General features: G+C 40.3%; 1 protein-coding gene across 2 annotated transcripts in view; it reads left to right on the forward strand.

Moving 5' to 3' along the window:
* The window catches only part of LOC117263568 (semaphorin-6D-like), a 501,073-nt gene that overhangs the window by 187,597 nt on the left and 287,616 nt on the right, over nt 1–25,860 (forward strand). For both annotated transcript variants that reach the window (XM_078176102.1, XM_033637073.2), the window contains exon 3: nt 22,851–22,987. The gene's annotated coding sequence lies outside the window, so the exon portion shown is untranslated. The remainder of the gene's footprint in view (nt 1–22,850; nt 22,988–25,860) is intronic.

A 25,860-nucleotide genomic window follows, 5' to 3' on the forward strand; every position in this document is an offset into this window, starting at 1 on the left:
TTATTTAGCCTAGCAATATCTCCAGGCTATAGTAGCTGCAATGGACGACTTTGAACGCGATTTTGAAGAGTTTCTTCTAGCGGACACAGATCCAGAGCCATACCTGTTTGAGCCAGAGTACACAGATGAGAGCCGGAGTACACTGAGCGGGTGAGAAGAGAGGCTGAATCCTCCGCTCCCATTTTGCTGCACAGAATGGGATTCGGTGCTACTGCTACCATCGTTGGGGAGATATATCATCAGGAGGAAAAGCACCGCAGAGAGTGCATCACAAGGAGTGAAGTTGCGTCTTCTTTTCCTCGCAGATGACGGTTTGGGTTCATTCTCTCCTGTTGCGTGGTAAGTGTGGTCCATTTGCAAACTTTATAACTAAAAAAACCTTTCACTACTCTCTACTGACGAACTACTAACACTCTCTGCTGTTTCCTCCTCCTTCTTCCTTCCTTCCGCTGTCTTCGTTGGTTTATTTATACACATGAAACGCGTTCTCTGGCTGGCTGGATTGTCCGCTTAGGCTGCCTTACATACATGGTGGCGCAAGATAGCTCTCTAAAGCAAGGCCCTTGCTACATATATACATATATATATATATATATATATATATATATATATATATATATATATATATACGTATATATATATATATATATATATATATATATATATATATACATATATATATATGTGTGTGTATATAAAAGCATAATTATAATGCTACGAAAACCAAACGAATTTTGTTTTATAGCGATTATACACTTATTATACACTTAATATAAACATATTAATGGGTAGAATATTCAGATTCAGATTCAGATTTGACAATAAACCATGCCAAATATTACACACTGGCCCTTTAAATGTAAATGTTAAATCTATTTAAATCTAAATGTTCTGGGTGAAACTAAATATTTAGCTAATATGCAAATTCACACTGCCGGTCACCAAAATAAAAGCTTGAGATGGTCAGACTGTGTTTATAGAATCAAATAATGAATTAAAACCAACTTATCGGGGGAAATGAACACTTGAACATTAGAAAACCAGCAGAGTTTAGCTACATATATATATATGTATATATATATATATATATATGAATATCTCACATTTTTCACATCACTATATCACCGTTTAGACTAATCTGATGTTTGTAAAGTCTATAAACACAATGATTGAACAAACATTACTATTTCTGTGTGCACGTTTTGTAAATAATGACATGGTTATTGTAGATTAGCTGGGCTAACCGTTAGCTGTTAGCCCCGTTAGCGGTGTCTGTAAGGACTCATTAACTCTAAACGGTCCATGAAAAAACTATTTTTTTCCAGCGGATGTCTTAGTTACAACATGATTGAGCTAGCAAAGCAGTTTTGTGTGAATTTGAATATTAGCTAAATATTTAGTTTCACCCAGAACATTTAGATTTAACATTTAACATTTAGATTTAGATTTAGATTTAATATTTAGATTTAACATTTAACATTTAGGTGCCACATTTAATATTTAGATTTAACTATTTAATATATTTCTAAGTTAACAAATATTGCTGTAAATGTGGTAAAAGGTGATGTTATTTTCAGCATGAGCCACTTTACAAACAGCACCCCATACCACACACCTGTCAGAGCTTTGAGATCATCCAGTCAGATGTTGCTGGATGTCCCTAGATCTAGACTAAAAAATAGAGGTGACCGACCTTTTCTTTGGCTGCTCCTAATCTTTGAAATAGTTTTCCCATGCAGATAAGAACTGCTCAGACCGCTGAATCTTTCAAGATTTTACTAAAGATGTACCTTTTTTCTTTGGCTTTTAATGTGAGCTGATCTTTGACATTTTGACTCCACATATTGTTTTTGTTTGTTTGCCCTGTGTTTCTGTTTTTTGTTAGTTTCTTTTATGCTTGTGAAGCACTTTGGTCAACTCTGGTTGTTTTTAAATGTGCTATATAAATAAATTTGACCTTGACCATGACTTTTTTATGTACTTTATTGCTTTAATATCATGTTTGATGAATCAAATCGACCAAAATTGAAGGCACCAATTTAGTGCTGTGGACGGGCCCGCAGCAAAATGTATTTTGGTCACCTCAAAAAAATCAGTATCAGTGCAAGTGTACACTGTATTTGACGATTTACTCAGCTTCACCTTACACACTAATCAATCAAGGCCGCAGTAGACCAGCGGCTCAGTGTTCTGATGAATGATCGTTTTTTTGTCAGTGGAGTCTGATGATTTTGATAATGACAGCTCTACTTATCCATAGGAAAAGACTGTCTGAAGGCAAGGTACAGTGGTGAAAATTTTTAAATATAGCATACAACTAAATTGTTTTTTTTTTTTTTTGGTGGGCTTTTTTTAGATTTTAATGTACGTGACATAGGGCTGGGCAATATAATGACTGTACAATATATCAGTATATTTTCAAGCAAGATATAAATTTAGACAACACCGTTAATATTGATATACTGTCAAGTTGCATTACATAACACATACCAGTGTGCATCTCTCCTCTTTTACACTCTCTGCACAGCTCTGTCCCAAGCAACACTGAAAGTCTATAGTGTGACATCGGTCCATAACTGCTACGCTAAATCAGTGAATGAAATCACAGCAGTAGCACACTTGCAGTACTGTGGGCCTTTTCCACTGTCACTTTTGGCCACGCAGAGTTAAGCCATGTCGCCTGGATTTGCATTTCCATTGTTCGTTTAGACACGCCGTGCCACGCCGAGCTGCGCCAGAGATGGACCTTCTCAAGAGTGGGTCCAAAAGCCGGGCCACCTGCCCTCAAGCATTGGGCAGAGACATCTCGTTGACCACAGCCAGCCAACCCCCAACGTCCTCCCTTCTCCTCAAAGAAGCTGTGTGTTGTAAGACTCTCCTCACCTCTGTCTGCAGGAGATCAGAGAGAAAGGCATTCTTTAAAGTGCTCAGCTCTCAGTACTTTTGTAGTTTCTAACTGAATCTCTGTGGTTTGTAGTTTAGTTTCTCTCCTGCGTCCTGTTTTTACTGCAGATATCTGCTTTATTTTACTGTTTCATGTTTGCTATCAGCTGTATTAGAAGTTGTGTAAAGTTGCTGCTTGAAAACTCAACATTTCCTTATTTTGCTGCTTCACAATAAAAGTTTATACATAAAAAACAACAAAGGACTTTTATTGTGAATAATCTATAGGAAATTAAATGTGTTTATCACTGAATTACTGAACTTTGTCAGTGGCCTTTCTTCAACAAAGGCAAGTCTAATAATACAGCAGGGAGGAAAGTGAAAGCAGAAACATCCTCAGTGAGATGTTTGATGAAGAGCTGCAGACAACACCTTCAACACCTTACTGCACCTCTGCAAACAGCTCACCTCCAACAGGTAAACTTCTTTTACCTGCCCTGCTGTGTAATGGAAAACACATGCAGCAAAAATAACAGGGGACTTTAGCCGTGGATCAGGTTGCCCATTTCGTAGACTATACCAAGATATATATATCATGTATTACCATTCAGCCTGAAAATACCGAGATATTAATTTTTGTCCGTATCGCCCAGCCCTAACGTGACACAGGGATTTTCTACCTGGAGGTTATTACACATAAACGTTGTGATTCGGTTTATACGAATACATGTACTGTAACTTCCCTATAGAGCTCATGTTTCAATAGGGTTGTGATGGTATGCCATTTTCACGGTATGATAACCATCTTGGAAAATGTCGCCGTTTCATGGTATCACAGTTTAATAGTATTATTATTATCAGTCAGAATAACCCTTAAAGGAATGAAAACAGAAGGGTTATTTTTGGTTGATTGTTTTATTACTATAATTGAAACTTGAAACAGATTTTTAATGGAAGTTTGTGTAAAAAGCCTCCTTTTTTTCTTTTTTTTAAGATATTTTTTTGGGCATTTGCCTTTAGAGAGAGGGAATGACATGCAGCAAAGGGCCACAGGCTGGAGTCGAACCTGGGCCACTGCAGCAACAGCCTTGTATATGGGGCGCCTGCTCTACCACTAAGCCACCGACACCCTAAAAAGCCTCCCTTTTTAAAATAAATAAAATCAAGGTGAGATTCTCCATCCAGTTACTTTTTTCCCCTTAATCATAAATAAGCAAAGTACACAGTATATTAAGCGATAATTTTCATATCACCTTGAAACTGGTGTACCATTGCAACCCTACATGTCAACATGTCAATCTCCATGGTAACTGAGTGAACTCCATCTGCTGTTGAAGACCATGAGATATGATTAAAGCTGCAGGAAAAGTTAGTAAGTGAACCTTCGAAGTTCAGATTGTTTTGTTGAGCCTCAGTGAGCCTCTGTGTTTAAAACTACAATAACAGACTGTTTTATGTTTATTATAAACTTAATACTCTGTGTGATCCTGTTGTTGCATCAGATGACATCACACTGAACCCGTGGGTTTTGTTACATCATCTGTTTCAAACTCAGACTGCCTCCAGAAATCTGCCATTTTCTTTTATTATCATTGCCATTTTATTCAATACATCTTTATGCGCTGACATGCTGACCAGTGACGCTCAGGTCAGGTCGTTGCCTCAGGGATCGGTCAGCTGACTCAGCTTTGAGTGGAAAATGAGGGACAGATGGAGAAGACAATTCAGTCCTGCTGGAATCAGATCAAATCAGAGGGTTTCACAGGGATTTAAAACCTGTTGCAGGCTGACCTGTTATTGTTGTGTTGGTGACGGAGAAGTGTCAGTGAGATAAAACACAGTCTGTAGAGCCGAGAGCTTGCCGGGAAAATGTCTCAGTGTTTCAGACAAACTGGATACTGTGTTCTGCATTGATCTGCAGCCGAGGAGCTTTAAAATCAGACAGCTCGTTAGTGAGGTTCGTCTCTGCTGTCCATTTCAGCTCTGTGATAATAGTAATAAAAAACACGTACAGTTCTAGAGAACTGGCAAGATGAGTTAAAGTAATCCTCAGTGTGATATTTAAGGGCTGTTCACAACTGATTTTGATTTTAAAAAGTACCAGAATATGCAAAGGCCCACATAGCAGATCTGTTCAAAGTCATGCATGCTATATGTATGTATGTATGTACACTAAATTATCCAAGAATGCCTCTGTGTCTCCCCTCCTGACCATCTGTCAGTCACTCAGAGTGGGTTCAGAGTTCAGACCAGACCCCCTAACCCTAACCCTACCCCACCCCCCAACCTAAGACATGCAGATAGTTTGCAGCCGAGGATCGCTATTTGCCTTGCAGGGAAAACCTGTCAGTGGTCAGCGGAACAGCTGATCGGTGACAATGACACACAGCAGCAACAGCAGAGCAACGTGCAGGTGAGTACAGAAACTGTACTATCTTTGAGCTGTAGTAACAATCCCAGTAAAGTTCACAGACTGTGGTGATCGATTGCAGAAAAAGCAATGAAAAGACACCGTAAACAAGGCTTTTGGCACGGAATGAAAAGCGGCGACATAAACGCCAGCGTCCTCTCAAACCAGAAACACAGTTTACATAGCTCTGTAGACAGGCTCATTACATGGGGACATTGCACTTATCAAAAGTTCACATATGGTAAAATACTTACTTATTACTACTAGAAATATAATGTATTTGATGATTTACAATTTCTAAATGTGTTTCATCTGTTTAGACCAAATTTGAGTAATTCTGCATGATTAAATTATTTCTTGTGGTATTTCAAGCCCTTTCAAAACTGTGGCTGTATTTTATCAGTAAAAATACATATACAACTGTTTATTGGGGTTTTTTTGCTCTGTTTGTTTGCTCAAATATCTAATGCCAGACACTGGTTGTGTAGGATGGTTACTGTATGGGTGTAGGGACAGGTGTGAATGTTCTTGACTGTGGGGATGTAAGTGGTCTGGGGGTTCCTTTTAGTATGTTAACTAGAGAGTACATTACGCTAGCCAGACAGTATTGTGTGACCTCAGTGGAATATATCACATAATTAGGATTCATTTGCACCAAATCCTACACAGAAGTTGAGAGGCCTTGCATTATGGGTACCTACAATAAATAAATGGTTGGTGTGGATTTGTTGGACTCATTTGCTGCAAAATACAAGTTCCAGATGAAATCGGACCGCTGGTACATTTACATCTTCTGGCACAACATCATCCCGTGATCAACACCTGGCTCCTCTACTAGCGGGACTGCAAAGCTTGCAATGTTCCCAAGAAAGAGATGCTGAACGGAGAGCAACTAGCATCTGTCAATACACCAAGGAGAGGGCAACCATCTTTAGGCAGTGGGAGCCCTGTATCACCAGTGACATCACAGAGCCCTTTGACATCCATGACAGTAACACCACAGAGACCTGTGACTGCTCCAAAGAGGTCATGTGTACCACCAGTAGATGTGCGCAAGGACATGATCGCACATTTCCCATAAAGACAAAGAGAGGATGTTGCAGACACTGCAAAAAAGGTTACTCCAATACGCTCTGCAGGAAGTGCAGTGTCCGTCATGCTTTTCAGAGGAAAGGAACTGCTTTTCGGAGTACCACTGTACATGAACACTGGGCACTGGTTTTTGAACAAAGTTGTCATCGCTGTCTTCTCCCAGTAATCCGGGTTCTGCCAGTGTGTCCTGGGTCTGCCCCAACGTTTTCCATCTGTTTTTTTTTTTAGCCCAATAGATTATGATTCATAAAAATATGACTGTTGTGTGATTATTATTCATGATATTTACTGTTATAGAGCTTTGTAAGCAATTCACACTGCAAATGAACCTTTAGTTGTCAGTATATTTGTACTTACAATGATAGTGCAAATACACAAATTTTGCTCCCATCCAGGCCCAATGTTGCAATATTACAACATTTCTGTAAAAACTTACTAAAATGTAAAAAATTAAATAACCCTTCAATTTCTGCATCAGAGACCTCCTTTAACAACATCTGAGAGGTGCTTTTCTATTTTTGGGTTAAATCATTGACTGATGTGCAGTGAGGTGAGGTGAGGTCACAGCGGCTGGCACTGATCACTGAGAGACAAAAAGAAGAGACAGAGTCCTGTGTGGATGATATGGAATTGGTGCAGAATGATCCGTCATGATTGCTTTATTGTGAGATGTAAATATGAAGGCTGTGAATTTTTCAGTTTTTATCTCTGAGCTAAGCGGTTCATTCTCCCGTGATTATAACACTCCTGTTCTTTGATAAAGATGTTCCTCTGCCTGACAGGCCGACGGCGATGCTCTGATGCTGAGAAATCAAGACGCTGTCAAAGATGTTTTACTCAGAAATAACAGAGAGAGATGAAGAAGAAAATCAAGACAGAATGAGGATGAAACACCTCATGTAGAAGCAGAGGGAGTAGATCTAAAAATACACTTTGTCAGTCTTTTACTAGAGAAGATATGATGATGTAGTTATTTACTGATTTTAAGATACTTTTCCTGGTAAAGATTAAGCTGGATATGAATATCAAAGTGTCTGCTGTTTGTTCTGACTCTTGTTCATGGCCATAAGCTCTGGGGAGAGATTTAAAGAGATTTAAAGAAACAGATTGTGTTTACAGAGTCCCGAAAATTATTTTCCTTTGTAAGGTTTCCCAGCTTATCCTGAAGGCACTTTCAGACAGAAAGCATTCACATCCCAATCTCAAACAGACGGCCGAATGGCTGCTCCTCCTGAACACAGGCACGCCACTCTGAAGCCACCTCTGAATGGCATACAACAGTGATCCACAGCAGGAATAGGACAGCGCCTCACATTACCACTGTCACACCAGTCCTTATTCTCCGTTAAGCACGACTCTGAAAGAGTCCTCTGCTCTGTCTGACCAGCATATAGTAAAAGAGCCTGTGAATCAAAGGATATTACAGTTCCTGATATCCTGTTGGAAACTGATGCAGCACGGAGGTCATCCAGTTTATTTTCCACTGCCGTTACAATGGCTATCAGGATGCTAGTTCAGCTAGTGCCCATTTTGATGTTTGCAGTTGAAAATCTTGATCTGGCTAGCTAGCAGCTAGCCAGCTAGAAATTTCCAATTCCCTATGAGCAAGTCGGAGCCACACACTACCACTATCCAAAACCAACCATAAAAAGCACCACCAAGACTTGCAAAATAGACATGAGTTTAAATTTAGCACAGCTTTATCGGAGGTGACAGAGAGGCGACTGGAATTGACCTCACCACGTCATTGTGTGTTGTTGGTATCACCGAGGAAATAGCAGAAAAACAGTGTTCATGCCACCCAGAAATAGGGCTGCCCCTGACTAAGAATGTGCCTAGTTGACCTTTGGTCGTCATTTAGGGCCATTAGTCGACTAGTCGCCCACATGTTTATGATATTAATGTAATTATTAAATTATGTATTTTGGGTGGGGCAATACAATCGTTTGAGTTGAAGGTCTGAGAAAAAATAGTATCAGTAACATTGTTAACACTGTGCTACATTACAGAGAAATACAAAACCGTACTAATGAACCTTCATTAATGTAGGCCTATATTTTATCTACAAGTGCACATCACAGACTTGTTAATTACGCTGTGATCCGGTAAATGTCCGGTAAATAGCACAACGTTACCCTTTAGCAAAGTGTCAGCAATATTGGCAGTATTTTACACTGAAAAGTCACACCAGGAACAAAGCAACAGGTACAGTATATAAGGCTTTAGTTGCAGGGCAAGTAGTATGGCTGTTACATTTTTTTTTTTTTTTTTTTTTGTAAATGCAGTGGTATTGGATTGGTTCTTGGTATTGGCTGATATGCAAGTTCAGGTATTGAAATTGATTAAAAGACAAAGAAAAGAAAGGACAGACCATTGATAGAACGAGATAAAAAGATGGGTATATTTCAGAGAGATGACATGAAAAGGGGAATGGAACTAATGAAGGGGCGACATGAAAGACGAGCAGACAGGACAGGTGGAAAAGATGAAGACAGAGAGGACGGACAATGTTCATCAGCAGAGCGGTCTAATGAGATAGAGATGGATGGAGACAAGATGAAGATGAGGAAGAATTTAAAGTAATGAAAGAGAGATTTAATTAGTTAAGAGAAACGAGGGAAAATAAATCGAAGTCAACAGGAAGATACGATGGGATCAATACGTTGATTAGAAAATGAAGAAGAGAAGAGGACGAGGAGAAGATGGACGAAGACACAAAGGGAATGAAAGAAAAGGAGTATTTAAAAATACTGAATATTACATTTTAGCCATTTAATTTAGCCTGTTGCAATATGCGATAACTCGGTTAATTGCACGGTAAATTAAAAGGGAGACAGTAGACTCACAAGTCAGTCTTTAGACGCTTTGCTTAACTAAAGACTGATGACTTTCTCCCTGATTTTGTGTTTAGATGGGCGGATACAATTTCAGAGTTTAAAAAAACTCCCTACATTGCAGAACCAATAGTAAATCCGCAAGGCGGTCCTTCGGTGACTCGCTGAACTCTTGTGCTCGTAAACATAGTCTGACTAGAAACACGTGTAGCGGTACAAAATGGCTCAAGTCGCTGTAAGTCCTTCATTTCCACAATCTTGTGGACTGAGCACATGTTTGATAAAACGGAGTTAAATCTCTCGGCATCCATTTTAAAGCTCTCTGTGTGTTTGTTTCCTTGCGGACGAGAAAAGGAGGAGCGCACATTTCCGGGAGGGCGTGTCCTTTTCAAAAATGCAAGAGGCAATGCTTTGTTGCCGGCCGTTTTCGCCGGTGTGTTAAACACACTTTAGAAAAGAGTGTCCCCAGACTATCAGAAGGCGGAGATCTCTGATTGTCTGGTGGCGAGACTAGGGAGACGGTAACTTTTCCAGCCGCGATTAATTGCCATATTCATGCGTGTTTGTTTTCCTCGTCTCTCTCCACCAAAGAGACTGGACAACAAGAGCGTTCACTGCCGTGCATCGTCTGGCAGCCAGGTGAGTTGGTTCATTATGAACGGAGGGAAAGCTCTCGTCATCGAGTGTCTTTGTCTCTGTGGGGGAGGCGGGGCTATGGGCTACACACAAACACACACACACACAGTGCGAACTTCGTGAGGGGGAGACGAGGCGGAGAAAAAAAAAACAGTTGAGCATCAGAGAAAGACATTGAACTTGTTCCTAAACCAAATGCCATGGCCCCTGTGTGGGAATATTTTGGATTTAAACCAAATGACAGAGGGGAGCCCAGTAATTTGGACGAGCCGGTGTGCCGGGTTTGTTCTAAAACCATCTCAACAAAAAGAGCAACTATGACCAACTTAACTGCACACCAGAGAGTGAGAGACTGAGAGTCTATTATTTTGTATTTATTTATTTTGATATTTTTACGTGTTATTTCGGATATTTAAATTTTCTTTTTTGCATTTCTAAATATTCTTGTTAAATAAATGTTTATTTCTCTTTAAAAGGGTGTACTTGCATCAATATGCCTTTATTATCATTATATAAGTTTAAAAAATGGTCTAAAAACAGCAAAATTACAACAATAATAAAAATGGTCTTAAAAGCACAATATTACGCAATATTATAGCTTGTCGCAATAATTTCTGATGCAATTAATCGCCCAGCAAAATTTGTTATCATGACAGGCCTAAGTACACAGCTTATTGATCATCCTGTAAAACTTAAATACTTTCATTTATCAGACTGAAATTTTTTGGTGTGAGAACCAGGGAATATAAAAAAATGAGAGAGGTTAATAATTCATATTTTACCAGACTCACTGTTAAAAAAAGGAAGTGGATTTTTAAAAAAAACAAAAAAAAAAAAAAAACAGCTGCTGCAGGAAGAGAAATGAGGAGAGACAGAGTGGAAAGAAAAAGCAGGTTGGATGTTACGGAGACGAGGAGAGGACGAAGACGAGTGTGAACTTTGTTAGAACAGTGAAGAGGCTGTAAGAGAAGTGGAATATCTGTGTACTAGGTACCCCAACAGAGGGGGGGACCAGAAATAGGGACGCTGGGGAACGATTCTGTTGGTACCATCCAAAACTTTTCACAGTGGAAACGGAAAAAAAATGCACCAAACTCTCAACTCGACTCAACTCAACTTTATTTATAGATCACTTTAAAAACAACAACAGCTGAAACAAAGTGCTGTACATAAACATAAGACATAAAACAAACAGTTAAAAACAATAAAAACACTAAAACAATAAAATAAAAATAAAGAAAACATTAAAACAAGCGCAGAATCTCATGCTGAGTTGAAAGCCAAGGAATAAAAATGGGTTTTAACACAAGTTTTAAAAATGGACAGTGAGGGGGCTTGTCTGATGCGCAAAGGTAGGTTGTTCCAAAGTTCGGGAGCAGCAACAGGAAAGTTCAGCGCCATCCAGGCTTTAATGTCTTCGAGACATAACAGAAGTGGTTTAAGCGAGAAAGCATCTTTCTTCTTCAACGGCACATATATCTGACTATCGTCAGCATAACAATGGAAAGAAATGCCATGCTTTCTAAGGATGGAACCCAGAGGCTGTAAATTGAGTGAGAAAAACAGGGGCCCTTAAAGTGAACCCTGTGGAACCCCATAAGACAGAGGAGCAGAGCAGGACTCAGAACCACCAATGCTTACACACATAGTTCTGTCTAAACCACTCCTGAGTACTACCACAAATACCCACTAGGTGCCGTAACCGAGCCACTAAGATATTGTGGTCCACAGTATCAAAGGCCGCTGTTAGGCCAAGCAGAACAAGAATCACATAGTCGCCAGAGTCATTTGCCAGGAGGATGTCATTAAAAACTCTTAATAAAGCTGACTCTGTGCTATGCAGTGTTTCAGAACTAGACTGAAAGACCTCCAGGATATCAAGCTCATCTGTAAAGAACTTTTACTGAGCATGAACAGCTTTCTCCAGGATTTTTGAAATAGAGGCCAGGTTTCTTTAGCAGGGGTTGCACTACTGCATATTTAAAACGTAGGGGGACAACACCAGAAGAAAGACTGCTGTTAATAATGGCCAGAACTGACTGTCCTATACTAGGGAAAACATTTTTGGAAAGTGAGGAGGGACAGCGTCACCTGGAGAACCAGATGGCTTAAAATGGCCAACCACGTCCTCTAAAAGAGTCACAGGCTTACACTTATCAAACACAGCCAAGCTAGGAGCAGAGACAGAGGGATCAGAGGCAGGAGTTGAGATAAAAGCCCTTGTGGTAACAACCTTGTCAATGAAAAAGTGCAGGAAGCTATTGCACATTTCAGGGGATGCTTCCATGCAGACAGACTGTGGGGCATTAAGAACAGAGTCAATAGTTTTACTCTAAATAACACACGTGGGTTGTGACGATTAGACACAATAAGGTTAGACAAGTGTTCTCTTTTGGTCTCTTTAACAGTGTTTTGGTAACGGCGCCAACAGTCCTTTAAGATTTGGAAAGAAACCTGCAGCTTGTCCTTCTTCCACCTGTGTTCAGCTTTGCGGCACTTCTGTCTGGCTGCGTGAGTTCTGTCATTGAACCAGGGCTTAGTTTTAGCTTTAAGGCCCGAACATACTCGGGCGGAACGTACGCGGAACGGACTCCGCGGAGGTCCGCGCGGACTCAAAGCGGATGTCCGCAAGCCCTGTGCGTGCAAAAAGTTTACGACCGCGCAGACTCCGCTCCGCGCACCAGTGACTGCTCGGCATGTATTTTTCACATCGCAGGGATTTTTCACGGACATTTTTACAGGAAACTACAACGCGGAAGTGCGCTCGACTATGAAAGCCCGAATGACTGCGGACATTCCTCACGGAGTCCGCTCCGCTAATAGTACGCCCGAGTATGTTCAGGCCTTTAGGCTGCACAGTCTTTAATGGAGCCACAGAGTCCAGTATGTTTCAGCAGGAGGAGTGAAACCAGGAACTGAGCTCCTCTGTGTTAGCAGATTTTGAGTCAGAGGGGACACAGAGCTGGTCGAAAGCAGCAGAGAACTGACCGGCAGTGAAAGGATTAAAAGTCTGATGGCACCAAGCAGGAGCACAAGATTTAACTGCAACACAGAAACCAACTAGGAATAATACAGGCATATGATCAGAAATCACATTGTCACAGATCTCCAAGTTAAGCACAGACAAACCGTATGAGAGGACGAGGTCTAATGTATGTCCATGTTCATGTGTGGGACCACACACACACTGTACCAAATTAAAAGTGTCTATAAGGTTTAAAAAGTCTTTCACCAACGGCTTATAAGGACAACACACATGAATATTAAAGTCTCCAACAAAAAGGGCACAGTCATAATTAAGCATAATTTCAACCAGAAGATCAGAAAAGTCATTCACAAAGTCCTTGTTGTATTTGGGGGGTCGGTATATGACAGCGCACAGCACCGGGTCAGAGCGACCCACCTGAAATAAAGTCACTTCAAAGCTGGAGAATGAAGATGATACAGCGCGCTGCTTACATTTAAAACCATTTTTATAAACAGTCACCGTTCCTCCTCCATGACCCGATGTCCGCGGGGAGTTAAAGTAAGAACAGCCAGCTGGTAAGAGTTCAACAAGAATGCTGCACTCACCGGCACCGATCCAAGTCTCTGTCAAACAGAGGAAATCCAGGCCCCGGGAGCTGAAGAAATCCCTCAGGACAGAAGTTTTGTTCCTCAGAGACTTGGCGTTCACCAGGCCAATCCTGGCAGGAGCTGGGGCCTGTGGTTCGGCGGATCGGGGGGGCCCGGAACAGCTTCTTCAGATGCCGGTGATTCACCCCATGCCGAGAGAGCCGAGGAAGGCAGGGGCGGTGGGGCCAGAGTCCCTCAACCGAGCCGGTGACAGGTACCAGACAGGCGTTGATGGGATCCAGGAAGCACCGGGGCACAGCGAAGGGTGGGTATAATCTATGTCCCGACCGGGAAATGGACAGAGAGCGTGCCAACCAGACTTTCAGCTTCACCTGCCGGCCGCTGCATTTACCGCAGCGACGGAGACGCTTCTGCCAGGAGGGTAGGGCCGAGGCCCGGTAAAGGTGAGTCGGGATTCCCGACATTTTCTGTCCACCATGATCAAACACACCTAGATCTCTGACATTATGTCGAAGTTCCAAGAGGAACTGGCGATAATACACCAGCAGAGACTCAACAAAAACACCAACCAGGAGCAGTAGGAGCAGCACAGCCAGCCACAAACACCAGCGCCATCTTGACCTAAGGCTAGAAGGTTCAGAACTGAACTGAACTGTACTGGTCTGCTCAGTGGAAAACTGGGTTTTACTCAACCTGACATCACCAGACAACATTGCAACTGTGAGATTTAGTCTGGATCCTATCAGTTCATCTTCAGTTTCAAAGGGACATTATCTGCAGCCTGTAGTGTAAGATTTAATCATTAATCATTAATCAGTAAAGTGGATTAAGGCTGAAGTGCATATAATAATGGTTTTATTTATCCTTGTATGGCAAAACATTTTTACACAAGTTTTGTATTCATATATTAAAAAACACATACCATACCATGTACTGCCTGGAAGTGTAATAATAGACACACACACACTCAAAGGGTTTATATTGCATGAAGGCACAAGGGACCTTATAGAAATAGTCCCCAAGTTCCATATGTTTTTTAAAAAATGGTGTGAACCCGAGTTCAAACCTAATGGTGGGAGAGTTTGGGGATTTCCAGGCCGGGGGGAAAAGATTACACCATTAAGACATGCCCGGGCATGTTTGGGCATGTCTGAACAAAGGCAAAAAGGCCTGCCACCAGTAGGTTTGGGCCCGGGTAGGAAGGGCTAAAGGAAAAGGGTGGAGATTCTCTCGAATCTTCACCAGCATAAAAGGGAGAGCTCAGAAAGTGAAGCTTCAGTCTTGCTCCGGAGCCTGACTCATGAGTTGTATGTGTTGAAGCTTGTGAACACATTAAACTCGATTGTGCCAGATTCAATTGGTCTCCAGTGCTTCTCAGAGTACCAGCCAACCGAACCTAAGATACTAGATTAACATAGAGGACGATTTGAAGAGAAGGTGAGGACGAGGTCGGGAGCCATCTGGCCCAATTCCAGGCACCGATTTTCACTTCATCAAGCCCTAGACCGAAATGCCTCGAGATGGAATTGGGCAGACCTAAGGCCAACCAGATCCATGAAACGTGACGTTGCACTGAGCGATAAATGTAAACGGACAACAGTGTGCAGAGATGAGCTGTGATGGTGTGGCATCAATATGTCTGTGAACAAATGTTGCCATTTGAGCCCTCAGAATTTGAAATTAGTAGACCCACTCAACATAATCAAGTAGGTTGTATTTGTATATTTTTATGTAGCGGATACATTAACATGTATGTTTCTTTACATTTCAAGAACACTGTTGTTATATGATTATGTTTAGGTACAAACACCACTTGGTTAAAACAGAAGTTAAAGGTGAGACTATCTGAACACAAACAAGCTATAAAAACTGGTAACCCACTATATCCCATGGCCCTGCACTACAGAGAAGCTCAGCATGGCAGTAGCTATTCTTTAAAAATCATAGGCATTGAACATATTGCCAGATCAATCAGGGGAGGGGACAGGTTAAAAAAACTCTTACAAAAACAATCCTTCTGGATTTACACTTTGAGAGTGACACAATATCCAGGTCCAAATGGAGAGTTGGATTGTACTCCTTTTCTCTGAATGTCTTGTTTTTAGGATTATTGCTTGTATTGGTAATCAGATGTGTTTTTGTTTTTTGATTGTATTGTACTTATGTGGGTTCCTTGTATAGAGATAGTGACTTGTGTTCACCCTTTGACCTTTGTGGCCATGTGACTGAACCTATAAAGGAAGTAGCCTGTCAGCCATTTTGTAAATGCCCTGATGAAGGCCTGTATGGCTGAAACGCGTAGGTGTTTTTAAATGACTTTGTAAGCCCATTTAATAAAGGCTTTTTATAAATGTCCCTCTGAGTGCCTCAGATTCTGCTTTTTGAAAATACCATTTGGTTATGGTTTGGAAAAGATGCCTAAAAACACTCACTTTGGTGGCCCAATCCTGGCTGGAAACACAGTGATGAAAAAAAAAAGAAGCTTTGTGTGGCACTAACCCTGCTGGAAAAATAGTGAAGGGTCACAGTGATGGGTAAAAGATGTCACTGAAAAAGGGAGGGGTGGTGGATGGGTCTAACAACCACCGACTTTTAACCAGGAGGCCGGTGGTTACTTCCCATATGAATTTAAAGCCAAACCTCATTCTTTTTTTCCTTAACCCAACCACCTGTGTGTGCTGTTGGAGGAAAAAACGTCAGTGTTCGGTGCTGTACCGACGTAGTGCCTTTATTTTGAAAGAGACTGTATGTGAGAATGTCAGCAACCAATGTGCCCAGGGTAGCTTGCACATCATAGCTGGACGTAGAAAGTCCATGACCAAACATCAATATGTGACAAGGTCAGAGTGAGAATGTGTTGCACTAAGAACACACACAGCAGTGACCGTGTTGTTTTTTGGTGTTGAACAATGGTCTGCAGCTTGGTAGATGCCAAGGTGACGTACCATCCCCTTCCCCTTCACCTCCTGAGAACAAAGTCAGCTCATATACTATGTCACTTTAGAAACTTAGATATGATATATATAAAATGTACTGTACAAATGTAACACATCTGTGGTTTGCCGAAAGGTGCAATGTCAATATTTTCTTCTGGCCACTGGGATGAAATAGTAAACAAACAGAAAGTTCCACATCAAGCTGCTGCCATCTTCTTCTTTTTTTTTTTTCTTTTTTTTTTTAACAAAAATGTCTCAGTGGTGCTCTTCTTTATTAAGCAAGGTTTATGCTCACAGTCGTATCCCTAGTGCAAGGAAGCACAAGTCAAATAGTAAATAGTAAATGGACTGCACTTGTATAACATCTCTCTGGTCTTCCAACCACTCAAAGCACTTTTACTCTACGAGTAACATTCATCCATTCACACACACACACACACACACACACATTCATAGACTGATGGCCGAGACTATCATATATGGTGCCACCTGCTACTCAGTTTTTTGTTGTTGTTTTTTAAAACACACTCATGCACTGATGGAACAGCCATTGGGAGCAGTTTGGGTTCCAATTTCAGTATCTTGCTCAAAGATACTTTGATATGCGGACAGGAGGAGCTGGGGATTGAACTGCTGCTCTTCCAATTAGTGGATGACCCACTCTACCTCTTCGCCACAGCTGCAAATAACATCATAGGTTAAAATCTGTGTGAATGGGATCAGACACCTCTGCCAGTGCAGTGTTTTTTTTTTTCTTCTTTTTTTTTCAGTTTTCGAATAGTTTCAGACCCTTTCAGAACACCAGTTCACTAAAGAGGACCATCAGATGTGGTTAAAATCTCAGAAAGGCTATCAACTGTTTTATTTCTATTTGTTACATACTCTTTTCTACGACGGAGTAGTAGAGCCACATTGAAGAAAAAAAAATTCGGAGATTTCGAGAATATAGTCGAAATATTACGAGAAAAAACTCATAATATTTCGAGAATAAAGTCATAACTGAAAAAAATTCATAATATCACGAGAATAAAGTCAAAATATTATGAGATTAAAGTCATAATATTTCGAGAATAAAGTCATAACTGAGAAAAATTCATAATATTACGAGAATAAAGTAGTAATATTATGAGATTAAAGTCATAATATTATAAGAATAAAGTCATAGTTTTTAAGGAAATAACCAACAACAAACAGAATATCAGATTGTCTTTTGTGCCGTTGTAAGTAGCCTAATTAGGTTCGGGAACTGGCTCTGTGTCAGTCGAAACTCCGGGCCCAACTCTGCCACTGATTGGCCAGTCTGACATTGTTCATAATACATATAGAATGTTAGTGAAACACAAATAGGTCAAACAGAAACATACGTTTGTTTGGGGACAAGTTAGTAGTCACGTTACTCGTTTCACAGGTGAAGGACCCCGGACACATAACCTACAGTAAATACACCGGTTGTAAGTAACTTTTAACATACGTGAGTCTTTGTGACTCTTGACTCTTGTCCCCTAACTAACGCTTGTTTCTGTTTCACTAACGATATTTTCACCCCATTAAGTCACATCCCGTTATTTCCTCTGTAAACCTAACGTTACAGCAGCCTACAAGCATGCTGTGTCAATAAATCAGCTCAGACACTGTTAGAAATGTAGTATTTAGCCTAATAACATCAATGTTTGTTGTTGGTTATTTCCTTAAAAAACTACGACTTTATTCTCGTAATATTATGACTTTAATCTCATTAAATTACGACTTTAATCTCATAATATTTCGACTTTATTCTCGTAATATTATGACTTTTTCTCAGTTATGACTTTATTCTTGACATCTCCGATTTTTTTTTCTTTAATGTGGCCCTAATACTTCGTCGTACTTTTCCTCAAGGTCAGGAATGAACTTTGAACTTTAAAAATGTATTAAATTCATTATTAGGGTTTCCACTTGCTGGCTAAATTTGTTTGCCATTCTCCACCTTAATACTTTCAACATCTCTGTTGACTTCTTGAACACACTGCATCCTCTTTAATTCCAAAACTGCCAGCTGTTCTGCTAGTCTTATCGGTTTTATTCACCTGTTGCAGCTTTGTGTTTGTTTCTTGTCAGGGAACATCAATAGGCTATCGAGTCTTTTCAAGACTCCTGATATATGAATAGATGACTGTTGTCAGTGTTTTTGGATTAATGTGTTTGCAGATGGACTTTAATTTTCAGCTCCACCCTGCAGAGTGTATGAAGGACCCTCTGACTCTGCTTTAAGCACCACTGCTGCAATACTGACTTTTTTTTTTTTTTTTTTTTTTTTTTTTTTGAATGTTGCCATGTTTGATAATTATGATTTGTCACTTATGGTGTTCTTGTGAAAGCTCTGGAAGCACAAACTCTGCGTACCCGCCAATACAGCTTTTAGGCTGTTTGGATTTTCAGAGATTACGTAAAGTCACAACAAGGCTGCTGGAAGAGAAAGAGATGTGGAAGCAGAAATAAAGAGAGCGAAATAAGGGAGCTGGATGGTTAAACGCATAAGTGGAGGAGAAGGAAAGCAGAGTGTCAGCGTGGTGATAAAAGTAAAAATTAGAGGAAGAGAGACACACTCACACACACACACACACACACACGCACACACACACACACATACACACATATGAATGTTAATCCTCTGTGACAGTCTGCCTCTGTGTGTGTGTGTGTGTGTGTGTGTGTGTGTGTCTGCATGGGTGCGATAAAGATCAGATTTGTTGTTGAAACAAAGGGATAAACAGAAAAAGAACAAATTGCTGATCTCTGACATAAGTTGTTAACCACCATCCACCAGCATCCCACTCGCTTCAGATGTTAGCAGCCCATTAAATGGTCATTATCTGTGGTTATCATTCTCATAGATATAAGTTTAAACAATAATAGGTTCAAAGGTCATTATCAGCCCATTAAATGGCTGTTTTCATATTCAACGCTGTGAAATTGTTGCAGTTTATTCAGATTTCACTTTCACTTTGTCAATTTTAGCCACATGGTTTAGCTACATGGTTAGGTAAAGAAAATGTATCCTAGTCTGCTGATGAAAGGTATATCCCAAATATATATGTATACTGTATATAAATAGAATAGAATAGAATAGAATAGAAAGAACTTCATTTAAAAGGAAAATTCAGCTGTCCAGCAGCTCATAAAAGACAAAAAACAAAATAAAATACATTAAATTAAGTGCATAAATAGAGATTAAATTAAAATAAAATTGTCGATTACACAGTCCAGTTGTTAAAATTTGTTAGTGTGTGTGTGACTGGATTCGGGATGTGTTAAACAGTCTTATTGCTCTGGGGACAATGGATCTTCTGAAACACTCTGTTCTGCAACGCAGTGAGATCGAGATGAGCCAACTGCTGCTGCTGCTGCTGCTCCTCTGTCACTCCAGGAGGCTGTGGAGAGGGTGTCTGCTATTGTCCATTATAGCTTTCAGTTTGTTCAATGTGCCCCTGTCCACCACAGTTCTTAGTGGGTCCAGTCTCCTGCTGAGCACTGGGACAGCTTTTTTAACCAGCCTGTCCAAACGCTTGGTGTTTTTGTCTGTCAAGCTGCTTTCCCAACACACTGCAGCGTAGAAAAATGCACTGGCCACCACTGTGTGATAGAACATGGTCAACATCTCCTCACACAGTATCCGCAGGAAGAACAGGCGGCTCTGCCCCTTCCTGTAGAGGGCGTCAGTGTTAGAAGATCAGTCCAGTTTATCATCCAGCAGGACGCCCAGATATTTGTAGGTTCAGTTTAGGGAAAAAGAACAGGGTTTGGCATTATAAACTTATGGAATGCGAACACTGCTTTCCCAGGTGACTTTTGTCACCTTAACTTTCATTCTTGTCCCACATAAGATCAGCTTTTTTTGTCAGTGTCTGGTATGGGGTGCCGTTTGTAAGGTGGCGCACGCTGAAAATAACATCAACATTTTCCCACATTTAGCTTCAAACAATGTTTAAAAAATTTTTTAACGTCACCTTTTACCACATTTACAGAAATATTTGTTAACTTAGAAATATATTAAACAGTTAAATCTAAATATTAAATGTGGCACCTAAATGTTAAATCTAAATATTAAATCTAAATCTAAATTTAAATGTTAAATCTAAATGCTTAATCTAAATTTTAATCTAAATCTAAATGTTAAATCTAAATGCTAAATCTTAATCTCAATGTTAAATCTAAATGTTTGGGGTGAAACTAAATATTCAGCTAATATGCAGATTCACACTGCCGGTCACCGGAAGTATCAAAATAAAAGCTTGAGATGGTCAGACTGTGTTTATAGAATAAAAAAAACAAACCAACTTATTGGGGGAAATGAACACTTGAACATACATTAATGTGATAATAACTACGTAAAATAACAAAAAACATGTTTGGAGAAATTTTATTTGACGTGTACTTTGAGTTGTTAGTGTCCCTTCTATGGAGGGTGTAGGACTTATGACCTGTACTACAGGCAGCCACGAAGGAGCGATCGAGATGTTTTGGCCAGCACTATCCTACCCCCACCCCCACCCACCCACTGTCGGTCACTTTCTCCATGCTCCTTGCTGCTTGCCAACATGTTGGCTAGGATAGTGCTGGCCAAAACATCTCAATCAGTGTGAATTTGCATATTAGCTAAATATTTAGTTTCACCCAGAACATTTAGATTTAGCATTTAGATTTATCATTTAGATTTAGATTTAGAATTAGCATTTAGATTTAACATTTAGATTTAGATTTAGCATTTAGATTTAGTTAACATTTAGATTTAGATTTAGTATTTAGATTTAACATTTAACATTTAGGTGCCACATTTAATATTTAGATTTAGGTATTTAATATATTTCTAAGTTAACAAATATTGCTGTAAATGTGGTAAAAGGTGACGTTAAAAAATTCACAACACTTTTTTAAACATTGTTTGAAGCTTAATATGGCAAAATGTTGATGTTATTTTCAGCGTGAGCCACTTTACAAACGGCACCCAATAGTCTGACGTCCCAAGTCACTGCCTAGGCGCTGGATTTTGGCGACTTTCGAGTGAGACTGGGTTGGCACGTCATATGCCGATGTGGAAAGTCCATGAGATAAAGATAGTTAGAAGCTAAAGGCTAACTATAGGATACAGATCACAGTGTAAAAGTGAACCACCACATCACTGAGACAGAGGACAATAAATATAAAGGAAAACTTTGCCGATATTCAACCAACTCTGTGTCCTCAAAGTGTGTGCTGATTAATGCTGTTTGTTTTCCCTTGTGCCGCCAGTACCAGGACCTCCGCTTCCAGACACAAGAATACACTCTGTGTTTAAATAAAGTTTTCATGTTGAGCGTCAGCAAGTTCAAGATGATGATGATGATGATGACGATGATGATGATGTCGTGATTGGCTTCCTGTCAGCTTGATTCTTCATCAGGTCTCAGTGTCACATATCTGACTCACTCTGCCTCTGTGCTGCTCTACATTTTCTTATGATCCCCCATCGTTTGACCTCATTAGGGAGGTCACCTCTAATTGGACGCTGCTCATCTTAATGACTCCCATTATCTTCGGGAAAGGGTAACTCATTGCAAAACTTCCTGCCGTCACCTCGCTAATGAGTGCCGCCACCTTGGCTTTGTTAGGAGGAGGATTTTATTCCGGCAGCTCTGAGGAGAGAATCAGACACATCTTCACACTGCACTGAGGAGGAGGAGGAGGAGGAAGGAAACATCTGGGTCTTTAATTCCCACCAGTGTCCCTCTCCTCCTCTCTGCATGGTATTGTTTATTGAATAGCAATGATGTGAAGGTGATGAAGGAAACTCCGCTGATACCGTCTTGCTTGTATACAGAAAAGGTTTATTACAAGAAGTACAGCATCAAATCAAGCGTCTAGATTGCCTGGAGAGTGTTCGAAGCCAATATGAACTGCTCTGAAAAACAGCCCCAACTACCCTGCTTATATAGATTGGTTGTTTTTGTGAAATGTGAGACAAAGTAAACAAATGACAGAGCAAGAGACACCCTAGTTGGACTTCACCAGTCCTTGACCTGGGCCATAAATACCTTCTTGACCCTGACCATATATACTTCTTGACCCTGGGCCCCTAACTAGTCTTCTGGCCATGGCCGTTATAGTAATGCTTTTAGACACCACAATGGTAATCTCATGTTTGTGCTTCATGAATGAGATCAGTCAGACCAATCAGCCTCAGGCCAGAACAACAGCTGATTAGATTTATGCCATCAGGCAAGATGTGAGAGCTCCAGAGATTAAGCTCCAAACATCCATACAGTCAGCCTCAGAATGTAAAGACACTCGTCTTTGCTTCACATGTGGAGCTTCCTCTAATCTCATTGGTGCATCCTGATTTTATTAGGTGGAAGCTCCCTTTAAATTTGAGCCTGAGCACACCATCTACTCTGAGTCAGGAAGCTGAAAACAAAAAATGTCACTGTCCTATAATAACTTTTGTTGTTGTTGTTGTTGTTGTTCCAGGATGACTGAGGGGGTCCACCCCCGCCTCCTGACTTCCTGTTTACTTCCTGGAACGAAGTGAGCACTTCCTGTACCTTCACAACTCTCACCTGACTGGCTGGAGGCTTCACCTTGCTGTCAGCGCAGATTTACAAACTGTGAGTATCTTTATATCTTTACACATCACGGCCGTCAGAAGTGACTCGTGTGACTGTTCTCAGATCTGTCATGTTGTGTTCAGTGTTCCTTTACTTCTGTCTGGATGATGTGTTGATTTCTCTTTTTCCCTCTGTCTATCTACAACTTGCTCTTACACTTTACTTCTTTTTCCTAAACAAATCTTTGAAGTAAAAAAAAGCAATCAGTGTTCATAATCTAGATTTTGCACAAAGAAAATATAAATATAAACCTACTGCCTGTTATCTGCTCTTGGAAAAGTGATGGACTATGTTTGAACTTAATTTTTGAGAAGTGTAATGCACACCCACCCAAATGATTAAAGACATTAAAAAAACTGTAAAGTAAAATTTCTATCATGTTTAAAAGGAGGAACCTTGAACTTTCTGCTCACATGTTCCTGTTAAAAGCAGATTATAAAGTATGACAGGTATTTTTAATTAAAGTGTGAACCTCATCTGAACATTTTGAAGGTTGAACAGAGTTTCTCAATGAAATTAAACTATTTGGAGGCTGGAAACTTCTGAAACGTGTCTCTAATAACAATGATAATAACACCAGTGGTCATCAGAGCTGCAGGCCTCATGATGGAGGAAAAAGTTATCCAACCGAATTCCAGAATGAATAAATAAGTAAATAAATTAAAATAATAATGTCATAAATTCTGGCTGAATGATAAAAAATCAGTAACACCACTTGCAGCTGTTCATTAACTGGAATTCTCAGCTGCACTGAAGGCATCACAGCATGCTCTCTATCATTGAGATGAGCATTAGCTGAATCATTTTGCAGAAACGTCTCATTACAATCAGAAACAATCAAAAAATAAGCTGCTTACAAATAAACATCTGCTCTATTATTACTGTCTGTGTGTGTGTGTGTGTGTGCGTGTGTGTGTGTGTGTGTATAATCAGTGTCATTACATCATCTGTCTGTTAAGTTTCCCTGCAGTTGGAGGCAGAGCTGTGACCGTGTTGTGTTTGGGTGTCTGTTTACCTGTAGGAACAGTAACACCTCGTTTCCACTACAGACAGTGCCTAGAGGAATATCTGCACTTTTTTGTTGTATGATGGAGTTTTGCAGGCTGCCATGTTTTAAAATTTGGGTCAAGAGAATAAAAAAAATGTGGTCACTATTGACGATAGCTTGACCATTGTAAATGGTGGGTATGTGCAGGTTGTCCCGCGTTGCATAAGAGACTGTCTGACCAATCAGAGTTCTGCAGTGTTTTAACTTTACCTTCTAGTCTTGGCTCACTCAGAACTTTGACTGAGGTAGCACTAAAAAGTTTCATGTATTGGGGCATTTGTGGCTTAGTGGTAGAGCAGGCGCCCCATGTACAAGGCTGTTGCCGCAGCGGCCCGGGTTCGACTCCAGCCTGTGGCCCTTTGCTGCATGTCACTCACTCCCTCTCTCTCTCCACCACTCACGCTTCATTGTGCTGTCAATTAAAGGCAAAAAATGCCCTAAAAATATATATATCTATATATATATATCTCTTCAAATGTTTCATGTATTACCATCAACTTTTGTCCATGGAAAACCATAAAACAGTGAGTGGAGTTGAGTTGAGCTGAGCCGTACCACACAGTGGAAATGTGGTGTAGTTTGATTTTGTGTTGTAGGAGTTAGAAGAGGCGGATGACTCCACTAATCCACTAAGATGACTGAAAAGAAACTATCTAACAAACCCCCAGGTTAAAGCTGTTCAACTTCATGTTGTTTGAAGACTTCAGCAGTTACACACAGCTCTGACCACCAGTAACACTCCAGTAGTGACACTGAACACTGAGGATTTTGCAGTGAGGAAATGAGAAAGAGAGGAAGGAGGAAAGAAAGAAAGAAAGAAAGAAAGAAAGAAAGAAAGATTTTTTTTTTATTTTATAATGGACCTTTATTCCAAGGTAACTCACACAGCCATTTTACAGAAACTATGAAATACAAAATAGAATAAAAAACTACAGCAGCAAAAAACAGAAAAACACCAGAAAAATATGCAAAACCACATCAGGACTGTATCAGAAGTTGAGAACCAAAGAGTTATCCTGCACAGAAGAAAACACCTCCTGCACCTCCCAAATGTCGACAAAAGCATCCATCCTGTTAGTCAGGCCGTAAAAACCAAACCAAGCTGCCAGCATTCCCTTTAACATCCTGACTATATCCTGTGACCCCTCACACAGTTCTTCTTAGTTTTCCAGATAGCTAGCTTGGCCAGCTCTGAAAGGTCATTAATCAATTGTAAGAGCAATACCTTACCTAGAAAATGTTTGCACTTGTCATAAATTTAGGGGCACCACCCTCCTATGGAGGGAAGCGACGAATCAAATGAATAACTCCGAAAACCAATTATTAATTTGTCAGTACACTTATTAATAATGAATCAATCTCAGTACCTGGGTTATGAATTCTCTATACAGTGATCTTAGTTCCTGCTCAAAAGAAATATCCACAGACAACGACTTGGCGATAAATGAAGATTTATTTAGGGCTAAAGGTTTAACAACTGAGTAAATGAATAGTAAATGAGGATGATATTAACTATCACAAAATCAACAGTATGTATAAATGGATTAAGACAAGAGCTCACACTTTTGTCAGTTATTTAGTTTGGTGATAGTAAAAGAGAGTATGTCACCATAGATAAATTGGGGATGCAGGAATGCGCAAAACCATTTACCTAACAAAACCTAAAGATCTTTGCCAACTTTTAGAAGCGTTGGCTCAGACGGAACGTTTCTCCGAGGACCCCGGACTGTCACTTTGCGGCTCCTGGGCTTCCCAGCAGAATGAAGTCGGAACACAGTGGTGGAGGGGCGGTTGAGCCTGACTGCGATGTCCTTCAGGTGGTCCT

The sequence above is a fragment of the Epinephelus lanceolatus genome, chromosome 16 (genome assembly GCF_041903045.1).
Source record: "Epinephelus lanceolatus isolate andai-2023 chromosome 16, ASM4190304v1, whole genome shotgun sequence".
Lineage (NCBI taxonomy): Eukaryota > Metazoa > Chordata > Actinopteri > Perciformes > Serranidae > Epinephelus > Epinephelus lanceolatus.